The sequence below is a fragment of the Oncorhynchus nerka genome, linkage group LG2, assembly GCF_034236695.1.
Source record: "Oncorhynchus nerka isolate Pitt River linkage group LG2, Oner_Uvic_2.0, whole genome shotgun sequence".
In the NCBI taxonomy this organism is placed as follows: domain Eukaryota; kingdom Metazoa; phylum Chordata; class Actinopteri; order Salmoniformes; family Salmonidae; genus Oncorhynchus; species Oncorhynchus nerka.
The window spans coordinates 31,596,936-31,610,454 of record NC_088397.1 but is presented as its reverse complement, the minus strand read 5'-3'; the positions used below and the strand labels follow the sequence as shown (position 1 = coordinate 31,610,454).

Genomic DNA, 13,519 nt, shown 5'->3' with positions numbered 1-13,519 from the left:
ACCTTTAAAACTGCAAAAGAGTGGTGACAGTTTGGGGTTGTAAGGTTGACGTTTGTTACTATGCAGATAAACAACAATATCCATCTGGACCTTCTGTCACCTAGGAAATTGTGTGACCAGACCTTCTCAAAGAGTATTTGATTACCTGTGCAATATATGATATAATCAATCATATATGAATCCTGTCTCTCCCTCCATATAGGCCTCCAGGGACCTGGTATGCTTTCTACAGCTGGACCACGTTAATGTGTACTACGGCCAGGACTACCGCAGCAAGTACAAGGCCCCCACAGACTACTGCCTGGCCCTTAAAGTAAGATAACACCCCCCCCCCCCCCCCTTTCACCTAATGGTGCACTCCACTTCTGCTCCTTGTGGAGAATTGATTAGGAACATGGGCTAACTCATTTTTAGACAAGGGGTGGCACATTTTTAGAGTAGAGATGTTGCAGTGAGCCTGGACAAGCCCATTAAGATGGATCTGTTGTGTGAGTGAATGTGGTCCCGGGGGGGTCTGGGTAATGATATCCTTTGAGGCCACTCCTTTCTAAAAGCACAGACCCTGAAAAACACCAAAAATAAGTGTTAAGGCGCCACTCTCCTATATTATTAATGTTGACCCACCTATCTTTAGCTGTAGTCAAACTAACAGGCACAAAGGCAATTATCAAGGGTGGTTTTGGAATCGATGTCTTTACTGGAACGGAACGATCAGGGCCGGTCCTGGCCGCTCTGCCACCCAAGGCGAGACAGAAAATGTGCTGCCCTCAGTAAGACTCATAGTACTAGTAAGGAAATGACGTTGAACGTTGAAAATATGTATTTTCCGGACGTTGAAATCCGTTCTGAATGAAAGTTGAAAAGACGGAATTTATAGCTGCCTATGTTTAGGACAAATCAAGGCTGGTCTAGACTGGACAAAGTCTGAACATGGACATCTATGATTGGTTTGATTCCGTCCGGACCGAACCAAAAACCTGCGTAGGTGGAAATCCAGGCCGGTCCAGACTGCACAAAAAGGCGCCTGGACAGGGCCAAAAAAAACGAATCCAAAAGGCGTCGGTGTTGGTCCGTGCTTATTGAGGTATCGCCCGAAAGTGTCGCCTGGAATTGAATTTTAGGAATGTCCATCTGTGGTGGGCCTACCGTTTGTAAATAAGACGGCCGGTCCGGACGGATCTAAGAAAGACATTGGTGTCGGTCCAGGCTTCCTGGGGTGCAGCTGACCATGTGGCCCGCAACGGAATTTTAGGAAAGCCTGTTCGTGTGGAAGGCCCAATGTTTGTTAAAAATAAAACGCCCGTTGCATTGGCTTTATTAGTCCCGATTAGTCCAGTGAGTAATCAATTTGGCTGTTTAAACTCTGAATATCAGATACCCAACTTTATCCGGAGGCATTATCCTGAAGCCATTTGCAATGTGTTTACACAGCGGGAAATGCAGAATTATTTCCTTTTTCGCTATGATCAGCCCGTAAAAAAGGTACGGATACAAACTTGAAACCACTGATCATGGCAATTTAACCCATGGGGATCAAACCTCTGGACTTCTGGTTGTGCGTAGCCTGATTGGCCATTCCTCCTCCTAGGAACAAAGCGAAACTACATCTGTTGTCATGGTAACACGTCATGTGCATGTCTCTGTGTGTTCAGCACCCCCAGATCCAGAAGAAGTCCCAGTACATCAAGTATCTGTGCTGTGACGACGTCAGGACCCTCCACCAATGGTTCAACGGCATTCGCATCGCCAAGGTAAACCTTAACATCCACGTCACTCTTAAACATGACTATTAGAGGCTATAGAACTTTTTCTCTCAGGCCAAAAGGGGTCTCCTAAACTAAAAGCTGACTTAAAAATAAAAAAATACAAAAAGTTTGTTTCCCTTAACTTAAGATTGTGTTTTACAAGATAAGACATTGGTCAATATTAAATTATATATGAACCATGCAACCGAAATACAACATTCAATGTGGACAATTAGCAACTGCGCTTCTCTTTTAATAAACAACCGTGACCTCTCTCTTTCCCCACGGTGGCGGTGGTGTAGTACGGGAAACAGCTGTATGTGAACTACCAGGAGGCCATGAAACGCACGGAGGCGGCCCACGACTGGTCCTCCCTCTCCACCTCCAGCATCCGCTCTGGCTCCAGCTCCGGCTCCGGCTCAGCCAGTCTGCCCGGTGAGTCAGCCTTCCAGGGCTTACAACTGGTCTGGGATCAGCTGCTCAAGTCCACGGTGGTCCACTGAGGCTTAATGGTAATGGCTGGGGGACTGTGATCCGGGATCAGCTTGGTAACCAAATCGAATTGACCTCAATTTGAGGTGATGTTGATTCAGTAGAGATTGATATGCTATTAATTAATTGATTGGCCATTATTTTCAATGACGACTTTTCGATTCAATTTATCAGATGGAGTTGACCACAACCCCTGTCTAGCAGTAGGTACATTTATTCTAGTTCTGATCTTGAATCAGTTGTTGTGGCTTTGAGGGTACACGATAAAGCTCTAGTCTATCTACAGAGATGTGGATTCACCGTTTTTTACACATCCACTCCCATTAATCAAATCTGCAAAAGAGGGAGTTCTAATATTGCAGTTCGGTGGCTTCAGAGACTCTTGTTAGCCAATGTGTAGGTCAGAAGTCTAGTGTTTATATGCTCCGGGGTGAAGTTTCCCCCAAGGTACAAATCTAGGATCAGCTTCCGCTTGCCCAATCCTAACCTTAACCATTAGTGGGGAAATGCAACACTGACCCAAGATCAGCATCTAGCGGCTCTCTTCCATGGCTGTGTGTGTGTGTGTGTGTGTGTGTGTGTGTGTGTGTGTGTGTGTGTGTGTGTGTGTGTGTGTGCCCCCAGAGTCCCAGTCGAACCACTCGGGCCAGTCAGACAGTGGAGTGGACACGGCCTCCAGCCACGGGCGCTCCCAGAGCGTGGTCAGCTCCATTTTCTCTGAGGCCTGGAAGAGAGGAACGCAGATGGAGGAGAACACCAGGGTTAGTCCTTCTCCCCTTTGACCTCTCCTCTTCACGCCAATATATTCCTCCTTTGTATTTCCTCTCATCTCTCTATATGTCTCTCCATTATCTCTCCTTTCTCCTCTTCTCTTTGTCTCCCATCAGATTGTTTTACTGTGATGATTGATTTAGTCTCAGTCGCACTGTAGATGCTCTACAGACTATCAGTAACAATTCAACCAGGGCCGGCGCCAGAACAAATCAGTTGGACTCTTTTTCATTTCCATATACGGGCCTTTTTGATTCATATATGGGGCAAGTTTTTGTTTTTTGCAGGACCTCCTTCCGTGGCAAAACTAGAACCGCCATTCAAGCTAATGAGCAGTCATTCGGACCGCAACATTCTAACAGTTTAATTAATACATTTCATATGCTTTTGCAAAAAAATTATCATTTGGTTGTGTTTATGAAGGTCACATTAGACTACGAAAAATATTTATTTCAAATCACACAAAATGCTTTTTCATTCGTGTTACTTTTCATTCGTGTTACTTTTCATTCGTGTTACTTTTCATTCGTGTTACTTTTCATTAGTGTTACTTTTCATTAGTTTATGGTACTGTTTATGTAAAAACACCATTTTATTTGTCGAGTTGCCTTTGTTACAACTACGAAACAGAATGCATATTTGGGACTTGGTAACAGCTTTCTACGAAGGCAAAAAAAGATGATACCCCAACCACCAAGACGCACAGTCAGCAAGATGCTCGGTCAAATGATGAAACATTTGTTGCCTTAACATTATTTTAATCTCCAAGTGTGCTTGATAAATAGTGAAAATCGCCACAAAAGCATATAAATGGCATTCTAATGAATATATGGCCGCAGTCAAAAATGGTCAATTACTGTCAGCTCGTGCTTGCCATGGTGTGTGTCTTCACGCAATGGCATAAGTTGTCACATAAACAACGAAAGCTAGTGAGGTGCGTTGCTGATGTTGTTTTTTGCTTGAGATGTAGGGGCCTGCTCTCTGTGATGACGTTTTGTGCTGATAATCAGACAGTTGAATTGTCTCCGGTTTTTCTATCCAAACGGGTTGTGTGAAATTGAGTTTTGGTGTATGTTCAGTTTCGAGGCAATTATCGGGGTAATTGTCAACTGGGCACGGCACCTTTTAATTATCGGGAGAAGGAGGGAAGCAGGCCCTACTGTCGGGAGTAGTGGGGGTCAGCGGAGGAAAACCATAAAGGAAAATGACATGCCCTCCTAACAGTGGTTATAACACACTGTTTCTGATATTAAGAGTTTAACAATGGCAGTGTGTTTTATAGACTTATTTAGGTAAAGTCGAGGGAGGCATGACTTAAAACGTACGAGTAATTTTATTAAAAATGACCTTTTTATAAATGTGGCATGAACACAACCAGTCGTGATGTGTTCAACCGATTTTTGTCAAAAAAAATCATTTCAAAAAGTAGGTTACCTTTTGCACGTTCGTCCAAAAATAATTCCAGCATCAAAACAGTGCACTGTGCCCCCACCAACTTTCCTTCAATGTGCAAGTGGCTAAAACAACTATCTCACCAGAGAAAGCATCAGAGCGATGCTTGGCCCCGGTCTTACAAAGTCAACAAAACGAAGGAGCTGGTCGTGGACTTCAGGAGACAGTAGAGGGAGACTGCCGCCATCCACATCGACGGGGCCGCGGTGGAGAAGGTGAAGAGCTTGAAGTTCCTCGGCATACACATCACTAACAATCTGAAATGGTCCACCCACACAGACATTGTGGTGTAGACGACGCCACAACAGCACCTATTCAACCTCAGGAGGCTGAAGAAATTTGGCTTGGCCCCTAAGACCCTCACAAATGCACCATTTGAGGTCATCCTATCACCGCCTGGCGCCTACATCACCTGATGTCACAAGAAGGCCAAAAGGATCATCAAGTATATCAACCCACCTGAGCCACGGCCTGTTCGGCCCGCTATCATCCAGAAGGCGAGGTCAGTACAGGCGCATCAAAGCTGGGGCCGAGAGACTGAAAAACAGCTTCTATCTCAAGGCCATCAGACTGTTATATAGCCATCACTAGGCGGCTACCACCTGGTTACTCAACCCTGCACCTTCGAGGCTGCTGCCCTATGCACATAGACATGGCTTCACTAGTCACTTTCACTGGAACACTGGTCACTTTAATAATGTTTACACACTGTATTCTAGTCAATATGCCATCCTATTCAACTATTGCTGTATATATATACAATATTCTATCCTACGTACTCTACAAATATACTAAATATTCTATCCACATACTGTCCATAATGTCTATACATCCCATCACATATGTATTTATACTCCGGACTCTGACATTGCTCGTCCTAATATTTATATATTTCTTAATTCCATTTTTTAAAAACTTTTAGACTTGTGTGTATTGTTATGAATTGTTCGATATTACTGCACTGTTGGAGCTAAGAACACAAGCATTTTGCTACACCCACAATAACATCTGGCTAAAATATGTGTATGCGACCAATACCATTTGATTTTGCCCATGTACCGTATGTGATGCTGTCTGGCCAAAAAGACTATGCTGTTAGAGGAATTTAAATTCCTATATGTTTAATACCCAATTAAATTAATACACTCAGCCCATTTCTAAGGATTTGTAAGAAACTTATTTACATAAAATGGGCGGAGACCAGTCTCAAAATCAGGCACTAGCGTTTGTTCTGAAGAGTACTGAACATGATACAATTTACCACAGGTTATAAACTGAAAATGATGTCATTAGTTTTCGAACTGTCCCGTCTCTTCTCCACTCCGGTACAATGGCAGTATAGTTCTCAAGCCTTCCTACATCGTCTCCCACCAATTTAGATCATTTATGACCAAGCCAAGGTCTTCCTGTGTAGATAAGCATTCTAGCCTGTCTGACGATAAGTTAATTCGTTTCTACCAAGGAACAGTCATTGTTCTAATTCTTGATTATAATTACACACATTATATTCAGTACTAGGATTCAAATAAAATTCATACATCTATACTGTAGCATAATAGTATTCTGATTAGTCAGTCCTGATTGAAATGTATACATAATTAGTCATTATTGATAAAACATCCCTTAACACATGCCACACTATTTTTGTCCAGACAACATCACATCCATGGGCTACACATACTCAGACAGGGGAGCGCTGTTTCGCTCGCTCTGATGATTTATCTGAGATTGGTGAGTCTTTCTGTCTCCGCTCTTCTCGGTCAAATAAATGATCAATATTTAAATACTTTATTTGCACGGGAGGAGGTACTGTAGGGCGGTCCAGGCCACCTAATGCCCACTCATAACACTGGAGCTGATTTCACTTTCTACTGACCCTTATCCTAAACTTAACCCTAGCCTTAACCTTATGTTTACCCGAATCCTTATTCTAACCGTACCGTTATTGTTAGCAATTTATGTTATTCTTCAATAACACAAACTCCAAAGCAAATCAGGGGGAGAAAAATAGGTTTATTCAAAGAGGACAAATCATAATGTTATGCTGGGAGGTAGATGTTCATTCTCCCCTGTCCTCAGCTTTTCTCCACAGAACAAAGGAAAAGGATGCCATTTATAACCACCCACCCTAGCCTGGGATTGACCAATCAGAAGTCCTTGCAGTACATCTGGGCCAATGGCCAAATAACAAGTATCCTGCTCCAGACTCAATGTACAGAACATAGCACACTGAGTTCAGGAGTGACATACCACAGATTCTAAACAGCTGTTGAACTGAAACCCAACTCCTATTTACATTGACAATTCCCTATTGATCGTTAATTCTAGTACTCTTGTCCTCTTATCCTCTGCGTTGTGTATTTATCTTCAAAATATTCTTATACTCAAGCCGTCGCTTATCAACAGATTGTCCATGGTGATCCTGTACTCATTGTGTGTATTTCTCTGTCCCCGCACAGATGAGGGAGTCCACCCGAGGCGCCACCCTCCCCCACCCTGCCCACACGCACCGCCAGACCCCACAACTGGAGCCCCCTGCGTTGGCTGCGCCACAACAGCAGCCGCCTCCCCAGACTCGCAGCAGCTACACCCACGCTCTACCCCCCAAGCCACAGGGGGGTACCTCCCCCCCACTTCAACAGCAACTTCCCCCCCAGATCCGCAGCAGTTACACCCAGGTCTTGCCTACCCTGCCCCAACAGCCCTCCCCTCCACCGCCCCCAACAGCCCTCCCCTCCACCGCCCCAACAGCCCTCCCTCCACCGCCCCCAACAGCCCTCCCTCCACCGCCCCAACAGCCCTCCCCTCCACCGCCCCAACAGCCCTCCCCTCCACCAGCCCAACAGCCCTCCCCTCCACCAGCCCAACAGCCCTCCCCTCCACCAGCCCAACAGCCTCCCCTCCACCAGCCCAACAGCCCTCCACTCCACCGCTCCAACAGCCACCCCCCCACATCCGCAGCAGTTACACCCAGGTCTTGCCTACCCTGCACCAACAGCCCTTCCCTCCACCGCCCCAACAGCTGCCCCCCAGATCTGCAGCAGTTACACCCAGGTCTTGCCTTCCCTGCCCTTCCCTCCACCGCCCCAACAGCCCTTCCCTCCACCGCCCCAACAGCCCTTCCCTCCACCGCCCCAACAGCCCTTCCCTCCACCGCCCCAACAGCCCTTCCTCCACCGCCCCAACAGCCCTTCCCTCCACCGCCCCAACAGCCCTTCACTCCACCGCCCCAACAGCCCTTCCCTCCACCGCCCCAACAGCCCTTCCCTCCACCGCCCCAACAGCCCTTCCCTCCACCGCCCCAACAGCCCTTCCTCCGCCCCAACAGCCCTTCCCTCCACCGCCCCAACAGCCCTTCCCTCCACCGCCCCAACAGCCCTTCCCTCCACCGCCCCAACAGCCCTTCCCTCCACCGCCCCAACAGCCCTTCCCTCCACCGCCCCAACAGCCCTTCCCTCCACCGCCCCAACAGCCCTTCCCTCCACCGCCCCAACAGCTGCCTCCCAGATCCGCAGTAGTTACACCCAGGCCTTGCCCTCCCTGCCGCCCCAGCCCTCTCCTCCACCACCCCCCAGCTCCGCAGTAGTTACACCCAGGCCTTGCCCTCCCTGCCGCCCCAGCCCTCTCCTCCACCACCCCCCAGCTCTCTCCACCACCCCCAGCTCTCTCCTCCACCACCCCAACAGCTGTCCCCACAGCCCTACAGCAGCTACAACCAAGCTGTGCCCCCGCCACCCCCTCCCCCGCCACCACCCCCTCCCCGCCGCCCCTGCCTGCCAGCAGCACCCCTCACCACTCGGGCCCCACAGTGTTCGCCAAGTACAGCACCATCACCCGGCTGCAGAACCAGAACGCTGCCCACCAGGCCGCCAATCACCACAGGGCGCAAAACAACCACCAGAGCCCACCCAGGGCGTCAGCTCAAGCCCCGGCTCCTCCCCATCAGACGGCTGTCAAACCGCTGGTCAACAACATCAACGTCCCGCCTCCCCGCCGCCCCCTCCCCGCCCTCCATGCCTGCTCTGGGGTCGGCCATGGCCGCACTCCGGCTCGGTTCCCCCAGCCCGGCTGCCCTGCCCCAGTTCATCCCACCACCGCCGGAGAGCAATGACATCCCCCTCCCTCCTCCTCCACCGCCCCCAGACCCGATGCCAGGTCTGTGCCCATTGCCCTACGGCGCCAACGCCCTCCAGCAGGCACTGGCCCAGAAGTTCCCCAACGGTCCCCTCCAGGGCCTCTTTCCCCCGCTGCCAGACTGGTAGAGTCGCCCGGCACCCCTCCTCCCCCGCCACCTCCCCTCCTACCCCACCGCCACCCCAGAAGCACTCTGTGCCTCCCCCACCTCCTCCTCCCCCACCTCCTCCTCCCCCAACTCCTCAGCAGCAGTACTCGCCCGCAGCTGCTCCCCCCCCTGCCCTACCCAAAACCTTCTCCCAGGCTTTCTGCTCCACCACGGTGGCCGGAAGCCTCTCTACCCTGTTTCCCCTCTCCCCCCCGCCCCACCTGCTGCCCCTACTCCTCCCCCACCCCGCCCCCTCCTCCTCCGGTGTCAATGAAGAAGCAGCACAGCCTCCAGGTAGTCCACACTCCCAACCAGCCCCCTCCCACATTTCCCAAGCAGCACAGCCTCTCCAAGCCGCCACCCATGTCATTCACGGCTCCGCCCACCACTACCTCCCTGGTCAAACAGATGGCAAGCCAGTTCCCAGGGTCCACACTGTCAACCAATCAACTTGAGAGCCCCAAAGCCCCCCTTTCCCCTCCTGCGGTGAAGGCCAAACCAAGATGGCAGCCAGCCCAGCAACAGGCCTCTGAGTTCCCTCCACCCGCTTCTGAGAGCAGCCTGTCTTTCCCTCCTCCTCCCCCTCCTCCTCCGCTCCCACCTGCTCCAGTCACCGGCCTTGCCCCTCTTGCTCCACCTCCCCTCCCATCACTGGCCCCACCCCTCCGCCTCCCCTCTCCCCCGGCAACCTATGCTCGCCCCTGAAGAGATCTCCATCGGGCTCCTCCACACCCTCCTCAGGTTCCTCTGGCTGGGGGGCAGGAAGCCCCCGCCCGCCACCCCCAGAAGGCCTCCAGCATCAAGTCTAACTCCACGGCTGAATACCAGGAGTCCCGCAGGAACCTTCTCAGCAAGTTCGCCCCCAGTCCTCCTCTTCCCCCTCCACCTTCCCATCCTTCCCTGCCGTGTCCTTGGGTAGTTCTCCCTCTAAGGACCCCTCCTCCCTCTCCGGCCGGCCCCGGCGCCCCCAAGCCAGGCAAGTTGAACCTGGCCAACCTGGCCCTTCAGGCCAAAGTGGGTCAAGTGGGCCAGCAGCGCCAGTCCACCGCCGACTTCCCTCCCTTCCAGCGGAGTGCGCCGTGGCCTACCACCCCACTCCCCCACTGGCTTTTGACCTCTTCCCCCCTCCACTGCCCAGTGATGGCCACGTTGGGGCACCTAAGGTAGCAGTGGTCAACCCCAGCCAAAGTACCGCCTGCCCCTCCCGGTCCCCCTCCCCCGCCACCATCAACTCCTCCTGGGGCAAGGGCTCCCTGAAGAAGGCCCCTCCCCCATGCTGCAGAGGAACCAGCCGTCCCCGCCTCCCAAGCTGCCCCTGCCTACCTCGCCCCCCAAGGGGAACGGTAACAACTGCGCCCCCCAGCCGGGCAACTTCATGGACGACCTGAACCGGACTCTGAAGCGCAAGTCGGTGAGCCGGCAGGGCTCGCTCTCCTCGTCCTGCCTGTCCGGCCCCAAGCTGGAGCCCGCCGCAGGCACCATGGACGACATGGAGTTGGCACTGGCCCCTCCACCGCCCGAGTTGCTGTCAGGGGGGAACATCTCAGGCTATGCAACGCTACGGCGGGGGCCCCCACCGGCCCCACCCAAGAGGGGGGGCAACACAAAACTGACACACTGACCAGGGGAGTGGTAGAAAAGGAGACTGTTGGATGATGCCTACTTTACCTCTCTTGGGGAGGGGTTTCTATCTATCATATCTATCACACAGGACCGTCAGTGGACATTGACAAACTGGACTCCTCGTGTTCCATGATTATGATGGTGAATACTTAACCATGTAAATAAGGAAACGCCAAACCACGTATCAGCTTCTTCGCCGTATGTTTGTGCCACGTAGTCAGAAAACCAATAATAACGACGTTAGGATTCATTCTGCATTGGTACTGCATGGACATGCTGTAAAACATGACGCTCTGTCTGTCTGTGTGTGTGTGTGTGCGTGTGTGCGTGCGTGTGTGTGCCCGTACCCGTGTGTTTTCACATGTGTGAGAGCGAGAGATAAAGGGGAAATAGCCCATAAAGGAAGGCCTCTGTAATAGGGATTGTTATTTTGCCTCTGGTTTTATATATTATTATTTTTTATTTTTTTTACCTTTATTTAACCAGGCAAGTCAGTTAAGAACACATTCTTATTTTCAATGACAGCCTGGGAACAATGGGATAACTGCCTGTTCAGGGGCAGAACGACAGATTTGTACCTTGTCAGCTCGGGGGTTTGAACTCACAAACTTCCGGTTACTAGTCCAACGCTCTAACCACTAGGCTACGCTGAAGTTATTTAATACGTGAAAGGATTTTCTTTATAGTTACGTTTTTAAAAGCTGCAAGTATGTTGGAGAGAGGCGGATAAGATCGAAAAACTTGAATCAATGAGATAAGAATTCTCAGAGAGTTTTGACATTTCCTAAGTATTCCCTGAATGTTTTGCAAGTGTCTCACGCAAATCAGAAGGACGCCTTTTTTCACAGACGATTGCACTCTCTCGAAGGAATCTCCAAATGGGGAAAAAAAGGAGATTCTCTCCTCCCAAAGGCACGAAACCATGACTGCAACTAGAAACATTTGTGACTGGGAATCATTTTTTTGTTAATTTTTTATTTAATGCATACAATTTATTTTGCTTAACTGAAGACTGGAACGGCACGTCGTGTGTATGTCTTTCGAATGCCCTGTGGGTTGTGTGCTGTGTTTGTTTGACCTTTGACCTGACCGGCATCTGAGTCGGGTTCATTAGGCACCAAGCAGAAGAAACGGACTGTGAAACAGGGAGGGACTCACTGGATTTGTCCAATTAGAAACACACATTTTAGATTTTCGTTGGGGACATGCTTTAAAACGTTTGGTGCCTAATGAACATCTGCTTCTGTTTATCTGTACAGTAACAGCTTCTGCTCCCCTCCCATCGGCCCCTGCCACCTTTAGATTGTCACATGACATGGCCTAAAATCATAGAAATAGAATGTACAGAGCGGGGGCAGCTTTGCTCCAGGTGCCGTTTACCATATACTCAGTTATTCTCAACATGGTGGCTAAAATTGAAGCGACACGTTGTTGCTTTAAGGTACTGATCATTGAATTATGTTGTCAGTAGCGTTAGACTAGACCTGACTGGCTAAATTAATTCACAAATTCCCGTCTGGCTCGCATTAAAATTGAATGTTGCTTTCTATATCCTGTTTTTATGGCCTAAACATCCCAGTGTGGTGCAGTTTCCTGCTTCTCCTGCCGAAGTGCAGTGCAGAGAGGAGGAGGAGGAGGAGGAGGGGAGGGTTCTCGCAGCAATGCCTTCATTTCAAGGGTGCTAGTACTTATTGTCCTAATAAGCCTGGATATCAAGGTGCTGACATCTTAAAAGTTGAATCTAGGGTTTGTCCCCAATCCTCCACTCTTCTCCGGAAGTGTGACCATCCTGGATTGGATTGATAGAAGCATTAGCTTCGGTTTCCACCATTTTCAGCAATCGATACAGTATAGCGACCATAACCAAATAAAGCTGAATGTCCATACTGAACTCAAGTGGACCATGAATGTTGAGGGACCACTGCTAGACGCATAAAACATGCTGTCATATTAATCTTGCTTATATCTACATTGCTTCTGCTCCGTATTGGTGAAGTTGGCTCGAGACGCTGATCTTGGGTCAGTTGCACATTTTTGCAGGTTTGGGTCGGGGAAGCTGATCCTAGATCTGTACCTAAGGGGAAACTTCACCCCAGAGCCTGTGCGTTTTCATGATTGAATTATCATCCTTTTCAGGTTGTTGGTTAACAGTATGTCAAACTGAAGTAGGCATTAAATTATTGAAGTGTTGTGTATCTAATTTTGGGGGCCATATGAAACTAAATGAATAAAACGGGGGGGGGGGGGGGGTTGCAGACTAAATGTCTCTACTTGCCCGAAGATCACAATATAAATGTTGGTAATCATACCTCGACCATGTATCGCTGTCTTGTTTATCACCAACTCTATGGTTCATTTATTGGTTAACTTAAAGGGGCAATCTGGGACTTAAACACACTTTTTTGCTAAATAGCTAAGGAATGGGGATGGCGCAATCTAACCACAAACAATTAACCAGGGATGGGATTCAATCCACTTGCACCATTTTAAAATTGAGCCGACATCGTTTATTGTGAATGCAATGGAGTAAAACAAGCTTATATTTTTAGTTTTGATTGTGGTAAGTTCAAGAATCAACTTGCTATTGTTATTTTTAAGGTAAAATTGGGATGTACCAATCCCAGATTGCTCCTTTAACCTTTATCTCTACTGTTGTGAAAGAATGAAACGTAAAGATTGAGGCTAGAGCTTCTAATGCATCCTTCCTTGAAGTAATCACTGATCTGACATACACTACATGACCAAAAGTATGTGGACACCTGCTCGTCAAACATCTCATTCCAAAATCATGGGCAATAATATGGAGTTGGTCCCCCCCCCCCTGTTGGGGACTGGCTTCCATTCAGCCACGAGCATTTAGTGAGGTCGGGCATTGTTGGGCGATCAGGCCTGGCTCGCAGTCAGCGTTCCAATTCATCCCAAAGGTGTTTGATGGGGTTGAGGTCAGGGCTCTGTGCAGGCCAGTCAAGTTTGTCCGCACTGATCTCAAAAAACCATTTCTGTATGGACCTCGCTTTGTGCAAGGGTGCATTGTCATGCTGAAACAGGAAAGGGTCCTCCCCTAACTGTGAAGGACAGAATTGTCTAGAATGTCATTGTATGCTGAAGATTTCCCTTCACTGGAACTAAGGGGCCTAGCCCGAACCATGAAAAG

General features: G+C 49.4%; 1 pseudogene; it reads left to right on the top strand.

Annotated features, from left to right (window-relative positions):
• Positions 1-11,914, top strand: part of LOC115144677 (ras-associated and pleckstrin homology domains-containing protein 1-like) — a 74,186-nt pseudogene extending 62,272 nt beyond the window's left edge.
• Positions 11,915-13,519: the final 1,605 nt, after the last annotated feature.